Here is an 11352-nt window from a genome sequence, read left to right as displayed (position 1 = left end):
TTTAGGTAAATCCGGGAACATATTCCGGAATTAATTTGCCTATAAGAAGTAGACATAGAAGGAATGATAATATTGTTTTACTAATTTCCAAGAGATTTGTAAAAGTTCTGAAGCCACCCTTAAATATTCATTGAAAAATTTAATTATACTAAGAGTCTATAAAAAAATATCCAAAAGGTTTTTTAAAAATTTTGCTAGAAATCTTTAGGAAATTAATCAAATAATTCATGAAATAATAGGTTTTCTTGAAAAATTATTGAGCATTTTGCACCTTATTAGACTACTGTGCAGAAAATTTTTGCACAGTGAACATTTTCACACCTCACACATACACTTGCTTAACAGTTTGACAACTGCTTCGATACCAACATTTTTCGTGTTTGTTTTGAATTTTCTTTGTGTCAACCATTATTATCACATAAATTAGTCATAAGTGTTTGCAAAAACTAGTGCGATAAGTTAGGATTTCTTTGAAAAATAAAGTGAAATGCTTGCAACTTATACCTGGTAAGTGTTTCGTTTGAAATTCGATGTGTATGAGTAATCAAAGATATAGTTTTAGCCATCATTTTCAAATTTCGGAATGCAAACCAATCGCCAAGAACGCCACCGGAAGAATGTTCTAGTGAGTTGCGCACAAACTACCCTTCCAGAAGACCATGGTTATCCTACAGTTTAGTTCATTCTTCAACGGAGTACTTGAGAGAACCGATAGACAACGATGAAGACTGAAAGTTGTTCCACTAGTAGGAATGCCGAGCCACTCATGAACTACGAACTGAATCTGCCAACGGGAAAAGAAACTGATTCCTAGCTGTCAGACTATTATCAGCTATCCCTGACATGGAATACAGACGCTCAAGGTATGCAGATGCAAACTCGCTCCCTTCCCTGTCATATTTCCCCCAAAGTTCCCTAAGTTTCGATATTCCCTAAGGTTGCTCGTAAACTCGGCTAGTACCGCAAGGTTGTAGATATAGAAGTTGATACGCGGGAGGCTAAGGACAACAAGAAAGGTTCTATTTTATTCCTGCAGGTACGCGAGGTACCAATGGTACAACATGCACAGTTTTAAACAAATTTGAATCGTCATAACTTTCTGAATCATACGCCTACTGGTATAGGTGAGTGTGTAAATTGTATCTGGCTAATGAACAATTGCATTAGAATCTAAAAATTTGTACAATAGTCAATATTATTTTAAGCAATAAATTTATCCATTCGAAAATACTTGAAAATTTTAATCAAAATCAAAGAAATAATTTCTTGCTGGTGAGTAATGGAAGAAAATGTCTTCTCTTCAAAGAAATTGTTTGTCGTAATTCGCCTACAGGTTTAATTTCTGCCATTCATTTGAAGAAAACTTGGTCATGCCGAAATTCTTTGAAGGTTAAGTCTATTTTTTGACAAAAATTCCCGCTATGTATTGTCTGAGAAATTCCTTTCGTAAAGTTGTTCTTCAATTATTTTTTTCAGACATTATTCGAGTTCAAGTTGTAAGGATTTCTTTAGTGAATTCTCATAAGGGAAATCATCATCACCAGACTCTTCGAGCAGCAAATACGCAAATATACATACAGCAAATACGCTGATTCATGCTTAACAACAATATTTGAACTATTTAGAAAAAAATGGGAATCAAATGTCCAAAATGTCAAATTGACGTTTTTTCTTTTTTGTTTTTGCAACGGAGATGGCGAAAAATTGCGCTTATCACATACAACAAGAAGCTAGTTCAAACAATAATCAATCGATCGACAGTCGGACGGTTAAGCTTTCGGTTGTTGTGTGATTCGCCGAAATCAGAACCGCCACGCTGTTGCTGTGTAAGACAAGCGAGGTTTTCTCTAAATAACTTTACTTCTGAAGAGATTTTTGTCCATAACAAGAGTCATGTACATTGATTCAGAAGATTTTGCTTCATGTTAAATTGTTTTTATTTTTTTTTTATTGTTCATTAACATCAAAAATTCGGGGGGGGGGGGGGGGGGGGGGGGCTGGATGACTCTGGAGGGGGCCAGCCCCCCCTGGCCCCCCTGGCCCCCCTGTTCCTACGCCAATGTCAATAGCTATCGAATACCAAAATGAAGTATTTTTAATTGTTTTAAACATTTTTTGCTAATACCAAAGTGAGGTTTTGACAAATGAACAATACCTACTTATGGTATGATACCAAAATATGGTATGCATAAGTTATTGCAAGTTATTTTTTCCTTCTTGGTTATCCATGCTTGAGACCAATGCAGCACAAAAATGCACGCAGGATTGTAATTATTCATCTCGGAGTGCCAACGTCTGCAAAACCTCATGCACGACACAGCCATGGTGGAACATAAGAAATCGGTGAGTACAATCTGTGCAGTCAAGCAGAAGCTGCCACCGATGTCACCTGGTTCCAAAAAAAAAGAAGACGAAGTGCAATGGTCCAAGAACGCTCTGCTGGCAGTGTGGTGGAATGTATTTTGTCCGCGACTGCACTTACACAAAGCACGTTTGTCGTTTGACTGCAAGCAAACCGGCTAAAAAGAGGGATATTGTGGCAGCTACACATCGAAGGCGACACTCAAGAAGAAGAATGTTAACGGCATTTTCTCCATCAATCAGGTTAGCTGCACTTCTAGAGGGCAGTTCCTAACGGTGGATATCAACGGGCCCAAAGTCACTCTGCAGTTTCACATCGCATCCGACATCACCATCGTTTCGAAGAAGCAGTGGAAGAAGAATCTGGGCTCGCCAACGCTGACTCTCACGACAGGGGACTGCCCAGACTGCATCGGGTGACGCTCTTTATCTATTTGATGCGCTCCGATATCCAATCAAGCTCGGAGGAGTCACCAAAACTGCAACTTTCAACGTGACTAACTGTTCGGTCTGGACAGGATTGAGCTGTTCAAGCTGTGGGACACCCCAACTATCTGCAATCTGCAACCAGGTCCACAAATCCGCTCAAATCCAAGCGTATCCCGAAGTGTTCAAGCTAGGCCTCGGGCACTGCTTGAAGATGAAGATCCGACTCTATCTCCAGCCCAATGCCAATCCAGTTTTCAAGCCAAAGCGCCCGGTTTCTTTCGTGTCCATGTAGAAGATTGATGCGGAGCTGGACATACTTCAATCGCTTGATACCCAGCGATGATCACGCCAGTAGATTTCTCGCAGTGTACGGCTCCAAAGGCTTATTGTACCGAACTAAATAAACCGGCTGATCTAGAAGGAATGCACACGTTATTGGACGACATCTTCGTTTAAATTAAAACCGAGGAGGAGCTCCACAAGATTCTCAACGCCTTCAAGCATACGAGTTCGTATTTAGGGAAGAACAGTGCAACACCGCCCAAAGATGTCACAACTCTACGTTCTTTCCTTGGTGCGGTAAATTTCTATGCAAAGTTTGTTCGGAACATGCATCAACTAAGGCGGCCACGACGTACTGCTCAAGAAGAATGCCAATTTCGTTTGGAAAAGTGTGTGCCAGAAATCGATCAAACGTTTAAAAGGGGTACTCCAGTCAGATTTGCTTCTACATTGGAAATCATCGTTGCTGCCGACGCCTTGCAGTTCGGAATCAATGCTTGCCTTTTAAACAGGTTCCCCGATGGCTCGGTCAAAGCTGTCGTACACATTTCCCGCTCACTCATTTCCGCGGAGGCAAAATATGGACAGATCGAGAAGGGTCTTGCGCTGGTGTTTGTCGTAATGAAATTTCATTGCATGCTGCTTGGTCGCAAGTTCACCCTCCAGACGGATCATCAGCCACTCCTGTAGATATTCTGACAGAAAGAAATTCTGGTTCACACGGCCAACTGACTTCAACGTTGGGCCGTAACGCCTCTGTGCTACTGGATATGCCGATGTTCTGTCCCGTCTCATCGACTGTTACGTTAACCCTGAGAAGGATTTTATCATTGCTTCGATTAAACTGAAAGACGACATCGAGATTCCATTCCAGGAAGCCATCAGTTCGCTGCCAGTAACATTCAAGCCGGTGCGCGACGCTACCCTCCAAGTGTCCAAGTGTCCAACAAGTCATCCAGTACAACCAGCGTGGATGGCTCTCCAAACCAGGCTTCATTCGTGCTCTTGATCTACGCTCAGTTTCTCTCTTTCTGCTGACGAACGCTGTAGAAAAATGAATTTCTCTCATCCGAACTAAAAGGAACTACCAGAAAGAGGAAGCATTTCAACATCGCTGAGCATTTCAAGGAAGTGAAAACCCCGAGCGGAAATAAAGTTGCTATGAAATGTCGGATTCCAGATTGTGAGGTTATCTTAACCTACGTCGCCACCTTCAATTTGGAACGGCATCTGGTTGGCAAACATCGAAAGATCGCTTTGGAACTAGGCCTGATCAAAGAAACTCCTAAGAAACTACTGAAGCTCGTAGTGCTAGTGGATGTTCAAGAATTCCTTCGAAATTGCGTTGAGATTGTCACAGTTTGTCACCTTCCATTTAACATTTATGCAAAGAAATGCTTCCGGGGATTGATGATCGCTTCAAAACTCCCGATTCCTGCCTTGATACCTTCTAATGTGTCATTATTATGTTCATAAGACGAAAAGATTTTCATCGATTTGATTAAAAATGCAGTGGGTGGGAAATTAGTGTCATTGAAACTTGACCTGGTGACTCGACATGGACGTTCAATGATTGGCGTAAATCTTCAATTGATCAACAATGGAGAATTGATCACACGAACGCTGGGTCTCATTGAAACGACCGACCGTCACACTGCCAAGTATATTGAAAAGGAAATACTCCAGCTATTGGACAAATTTACTACCAATATCACGCAATTGTATTCAACAACAACAGACTGTGGCAGCAATGTTTTGAAGTTCGTTAAATTGATGATCAAGGGGCAGGAGTTGTAATTTTACCAAGATCCGGAAGAAGCGATCACAACCGTTGAACCTGGGGAGGAAGACTTCGACTCGGACGAGATTCTAGAGGACACTGCAGATGAGTTGCTTGTTGAACTGGATTCAATACTCAGATCAGTTAAATGTGATGCGCATGCATTGAATGTAGTGGTTGTCGGAAGACGGCATCAAATCAACAGTTTCTCAGGCACGAGAACTTATAAAGATCTTAAGGAGTGAGCCGAATAAGCAAAGTTTCAAAGCGAACAAAAAACAACTTCCCTTCTTCGATTGTACCACCAGATAGGGTTTCACCTACTTGATGATTGATTGTATTCTCGAAAGCCAACAGTTCATCATAGACATGCTTCCCGAAAAGCTGAACCTTAAATTCGATAAGGTATTTTGGGATAGCTGCTGTGCAATTCGAGATATACTGAAACTGGTCTAAATTGTGACTAAGAAAGCACAAAATAATGCTATCCTTTATGGAGATTTTTTCATAATGTGGAAATAGCTTTCTCTTGAGTTGCAAGAACTTGACCATGAACTTGCACAAGGACTTGCTGCAGCTATGGATAAAAGGGAATCGAGTTGCTTTGATAACGATGCTTTTTGGGCTGCTGCATTATTGGATAGAAGGATCAATTATAACGGAACTCCGTTTTTCACAGAAGATCAGCATAAACGTGTCATGATATGTATAAATGTAATTATCAAGTGCAATAGTTAATTAAAATTGAAATATTACTTTCATAGGAATATCTCCTTAAAACGTGGGTAGCTATGAACGCAATAAAGACACCTGAGGAACCCTCACGCTCAACCACCGTTGCAGCGTAATGCAAAACCAAAGTCATTGTCCAGTACAGTCGATATAACTAATCAGCTCCGTAAGTTCAGTGTAATGGAACGTCTTCCAGTGGACACAAATGTCTTACATTGGTGGGAAGAGAATAAGCACGATTACCCTGATCTATATCGTTTGGCTTCTGTAGCTCTTGCTGAACCGTGCACACAGGTAAGCGTGAAAAGATCCTTTAGTGGATTTGGTCAAATATTGGCACCAGCTCGTACTCGACTAGGAAAAGAGAAGCTGGAAATGGTTTTATTCATCAAACTCATAGCAGACCTCTTCAAAACATATGATGTTAACATTCAAGATTTTACTGATAATCAGAATTGATTATTGAACATGTGATTGAATTTATAACACGGCAGAGTTGAATTGGCATTGCAATAATGAAACGGGTCTGAGTTTAATAAAAACGGTCGATTGAAATAAACTTTCTGAACTTTTAATTACAAATCAAAAATTAAGAAACCCCAGAACATTCAGGCAAATGATGTAGGTGGATGATTTCGATGATTTATATGTAGTGGTGTAATCGTGTACTGAATTGACTATTTAACAATTGACTTTAGCTAACCGAAACATCATATGTGGCTGTACTCTTCGGCAAGAAGAAATATGCTATTAGCGTGAAGTACAGTTAGACCACTGGTATTGGCGCCAGTCATATGAACATAATCAAAAATGTTGTGTCTTGGTGTGATATTTTTACGACTTGAACTAGTGCTACAATTTATTGTATAATGCAAGATAGGTACCGTAAAACGGGGTAACTTTGATAATGCGGGTAACTTTGATAGTGCGAGACCCACAACATATTAAACGAAATAACGAAATTTCTGTTAATTAGTTAAGCAAAACGAATGCAAAAGTAAAGAGTATTAGTATGACACTTCATGTCAAAGCTATTTTCATTGGAATCAAATGCATTTGAGGCTTTTTATACGAATATTAAAAATTGACACAATTTTAGCATTTTCGAAAGGCTTACAAACATTCTGTTCTACGATCACTATTTGATGTAGTTTTGAATAGTTGGCCACTTATCTTTGACAGCCAAGTTATCATAGAACTTGAATACGGTCTCAAATCTCTTAGCGAATAGCATTTTCACAAACTGGGGCCATTTTTGTAATCTAAGTCAGAAATTTCCATATAACGTTAAACGCCTAGAGGTATGCAATGCCTTACAAATGTTTGTTATTCATTCAATTTTGTTCGATTCATACTCCATTATCAAAGTTACCCCAAAACAGAAAACCAACTTGCGATTATATGAAAAATTATATATCCATTCATAATAAATCTTTTGGAAATCTATCGACTGCAATCGATAGCTAGGATGCCAGTACTTGTTTTAAAAATATAAATTATTATTCTTTGAAACAACATGCATAAATATTCAAGTTTTCTTCGAAAAAAACTATCAAAGTTACCCCGTTTTACGGTACAACAAAATATGCTAAGATTGCGATGATTTCAATTAATCTTAGTGTTGAAGTCTTTGTATGTCACATATTCGATATACGCTACATGATCAAAAATACAATGGTAATTGATTGTCTCTGCTAGAACCAACTCTACCTAACTCGATATTCCATATCTCGATATCGAGTAAGAGAACCGTAATGAATGTTGGTTTTCATAGCTACCTCGATGGTAGCTTGAATCGCAGTTGGACTGATTTTGCGTTCCATGAGTCGATACCTTCCTAATTCAGTGGTCCCTTCAATATCGAGTTATGGAGCGTTGACTGTATTATGTTTCTTCAAGCCGACATGTTGATTTTGCAAATGAATACCATGTTATATCATAATATGAAAGATGAAATTGTAAGTTAAGAAGTAAACTTTCAACAACAAACTTTTTTTGCTAACTATTCGATCATTAAGGCATAACTTACTTACAATTTTTAAGATTTTGCCAGTCAAACCGGCTGAAATCTTAGATTTATTCCGTATAGGCCTGAGTGAAAGCAAAAATTCTGAAACCCTCACCGCTCAGCGAATTCTAATTGGATTCAAATGATTTTTTGTCAGTACACTGGCTCACATATCTAGTTTCCAGAAGTGGCCAGAGGAACTCGGAAATATTCCAGTGGCTGGAGTTATTCCGGTGGGTTACTGGGTCAAGTCGGGTAAAAAAAGGGCTATTTTTGGGACATGCAAAGTTACCTTTATTTATTTGCAATGGCAATTGTGGTAGGTTGACAGTATGCTGAGCAGGCCATACTTTTTATAGAATACATTATTATTCAAGTTGTCAGTCAAAAAGTACCACATTGGCGACGAGCAAGAACCCACGGTGGAATCGGAATCCAGATAGGACAGGAACTCAAGTTGATTCTCAAGTCATCGATTAACGGTAACTATAAAATACTTGAATTTCCGACGGATAACATCTGATCGGATCAGGTATGGGTAATACGAAAAGTCTCGCCTAGAAATAGGGAGAAGCCTTAACAGCGGATGAAAATCCGACTGGAGAAGGCAAGAGAAATGTCTCGCCTAATGGTAGGGAGACGCCTTAACGGTGAAAAGCCGGAGAAGGCAAAAATGTCTCGCCCCAAAAAGGGTTACGCCGAAAAGGCGGATGAAAATCTGACCAGAGCAGGCAATAAGAACGTTTCGCCTCATGTGAGGGAGACGCCTAAGCGACAGATGACAAATCAGTTGAAGAAGGCAAATTATTTCATCTCATAGGAAAGAGACCTATGAAGAAAAGCAATTTATAAAAAAAAAAATGCTCACCTTGGAAAGGAAAAAGTCGTTATGACAGTTTTGAGCTGTCAGGTTATGTAAAGGGAACAGTTGAAGCTACAATCTTTTGTGACCAGCGGTAAAATCATATGTTCACTATATTGTGATCTCAACAGGAAACATTCGAAACCGCTGGTACGATCCATTATATAAAAAAAAATAAAAAAAATATATATTGTAGAAAATAAATGGAAAATGAAAATGCATAATTATTTAGGAAGCGCTTCAAAAGTAGTCAAGTTGGACAATATTTCTGAAGAAACAGCAATTCAAATATTGACGAAAAGTCACGAAGAATCAAATTGCAAGCAATCAATGCGAAGAAATCTGTAAATAGACTAAAATAAAATAAAATATTTGAGGCCAATTTCTGTATGAAAGATTTAATGGCAGCAGACTTCATGAAATTATTAAACTCAGATGTTTAAATAAATAACAGTTGTTCCCTCAGATGGAAAGCACGTCTTTCGGCGATAAAAGGAGATGTGGTAGGTTGACAGTATGCTGAGCAGGCCATACTTTTTATAGAGTGCATTATTATTCAAGTTGTCAGTCAAGAAGTACCACAGCAATCATTCTAATTTGCAAAAATAATTAAGATCTGATATTCAACATTATAAATGAATAGCTGTGCACCGTTTGAAATATACCGGATGTGGCCATTCGGACGTAATGTCCGGAAGAATCGACTGTAGATTTGTTGGATACTTAACCGTTTCAATTCTCGAAGAGTAGTAATCAAACATAATTATGCACTAAAATGCGTTCCCATGAGCTTGGCACTGATGTTCAGATACAAATTGGCCACTTTTTTTGAAAGTTTGCGCCGTCCCGGGACCCGAAAATAATCATTTGTAGGATTAATCAAATGCAAAACTCATAGTTATTCAAGTCAATCGTTTCTCAAAAGGTTTACACTGATGCAATTTTCTTAAAATTTCGTCATGTAGTGGCCACATTATAATCGATTGCGGAAATTATCTGTGACTTGAAATTTGCCTACCTCCAGGGGCACAAACGCACAGTACCCTTCTCACCCGACCTGACCCAGTGATCCACCGGAATAATTTCGACCACATGAATATTTCCGTGTTCCTCTGCCCACTTCTAGAAACTAGATATGTGAGCCAGTATACTGACAAAAAATCATTTGAATTCAATAAGAATTCGCTGAGCGGCGAGAGTTTTAGAATTTTTGCTTTCACTCAGGCCTATACGGGTTAATTTAAGTCTGATGCGGATTTCACGGTAACTCCAAGAGAAAACATTATCTAAAAAAAATAAGTGTCTCCAAGATGAAATATTAGTAGCGTGATTTGATGTATTGTCAGCAACCTTGTTCTATTTGTCATGAATGGTTTTCCAAAACCCATTGGGCTCAAAACTTGTAATTATATTCTTCGCACAAATCTCGGTATCTATGGTCGAAGAACATTATCTGAAAATTTAGTTTCTCATAGACACCCACCAAATGGAAGTTTGGATATTCCCTTTCATTTCGTGTTGAAACGGAAATGTTATATCAGAGGGTCTGGAACAGTTTCTATTTTTTCTTGATTTCTAGAACAAGGAACATAGGAAACATCAATTTTTTGGTTAACTTTCTACCCAAAGTATATATGGGTAAATGACCCCTTGATAGATCATTTCCATATTAGTACCAAAAGAAAGGGAAGGGCCCAAACTTCCATTTTGTGGTTGTTTCGGGGAAACTTATTTTTCAGATAATATTTTTCTACTATAGACACCGGGATTTATGCGAAGAATATAATTGCAAATTTTGAGCTTATCCATTTTTGACGAAATGATCAAAGCTACTGACAATAAATCAAATTGCACTACTAGTTTTTCATGCATTTTTTTGCGTTTATCTGGAATAGAGAAATAAAATTAATGACGAGCGTACCTTCAAGTATGCTATATTCAATCACCCTTTTAAAAAGTCAGTCCCTTAATTCGATCCTTTAAAAAGTGTATTATTGACCTTCCACAAAGAGAATAGTCGTGCTTCCAATGCTGCTCCATGTCAATTAGTTGTCATTCCATTAAGCTGTGAATAAGCTTATATATAGTCCAACTGGTCTACCTCCCGATTGAAATTGGTTTCAAAAAGTTTCATCTAATTTTTACAAGCGTAGATTGATCTGGATATAAGTGATGTTTAGCTCCTAGACCAGCTACTTTCACCCTTAGTTCAATGTTGAGAATTAGGTAGGATGGCATGCACAAACGTTCAGGCTTCTATGTAAAACACAACATTAATATGATTTATAAATCATTTTTAGTCAATCAATCAAAGAATGAATATACATACATGCCGGCATCGCATATCACTCCAAAATCGTATTTTTCAATTTTCTCAGACTTCTTCACACTTCTTCAAAATCTTAATCTCTGTCAGATTATCAAAACCTTCAAGCTGAATGATTGCTTTGATCAGTACAATCAATTGAATTTTAGAACTGACCCGATTTTTTAAACCCCTCTTTGCGAAAAACTTTTCGTTGTCATCGTTTTATTTTTAAATTTTTTTTTCCATATCCTTTTCTATTGTTTCTTAATTATTATGATTAGGTAAAAAATAGCTAATAAAAGACTCTGATAAATTGTGTACATTTTGGAAGGGAGTCAAAAATGATTTTGGAAAAGGGCTGACAAACCGGATCTTTTATGTATTTGTTATATTGACTTTTAAATTGTTTGCCGTTTTTCATGGATAGTACGATCAAAATTATTTCATGTATTGTTCGCGCGCTTGCAATCGCACGAAAGTTGATCGATTACACCTGACTATTTTAAGCATAATACCCGACAATACCTAAAGCACTGTGATTAATCGCAGCTAAGATCATATTTTCACGCATTTTGGGTAGTAAAATTAAC

At 38.2% G+C, this 11352-nt stretch overlaps 1 long non-coding RNA gene across 1 annotated transcript; it reads right to left on the bottom strand.

Moving 5' to 3' along the window:
- Positions 1–10372: 10372 nt before the first annotated feature.
- Positions 10373–10882, bottom strand: LOC110674352. The gene is made up of 2 exons (XR_002498783.1): positions 10784–10882; positions 10373–10710 (listed from the first exon to the last, which is right to left on the bottom strand). It is a non-coding gene; the product is annotated as an uncharacterized LOC110674352 (long non-coding RNA).
- Between the last annotated feature and the right edge of the window lie 470 nt (positions 10883–11352).

This window comes from Aedes aegypti, chromosome 1, assembly GCF_002204515.2.
Source record: "Aedes aegypti strain LVP_AGWG chromosome 1, AaegL5.0 Primary Assembly, whole genome shotgun sequence".
Lineage (NCBI taxonomy): Eukaryota > Metazoa > Arthropoda > Insecta > Diptera > Culicidae > Aedes > Aedes aegypti.
The sequence above is the reverse complement of the archived record's forward strand: the minus strand, read 5'-3'. Positions and strand labels throughout refer to the sequence as shown.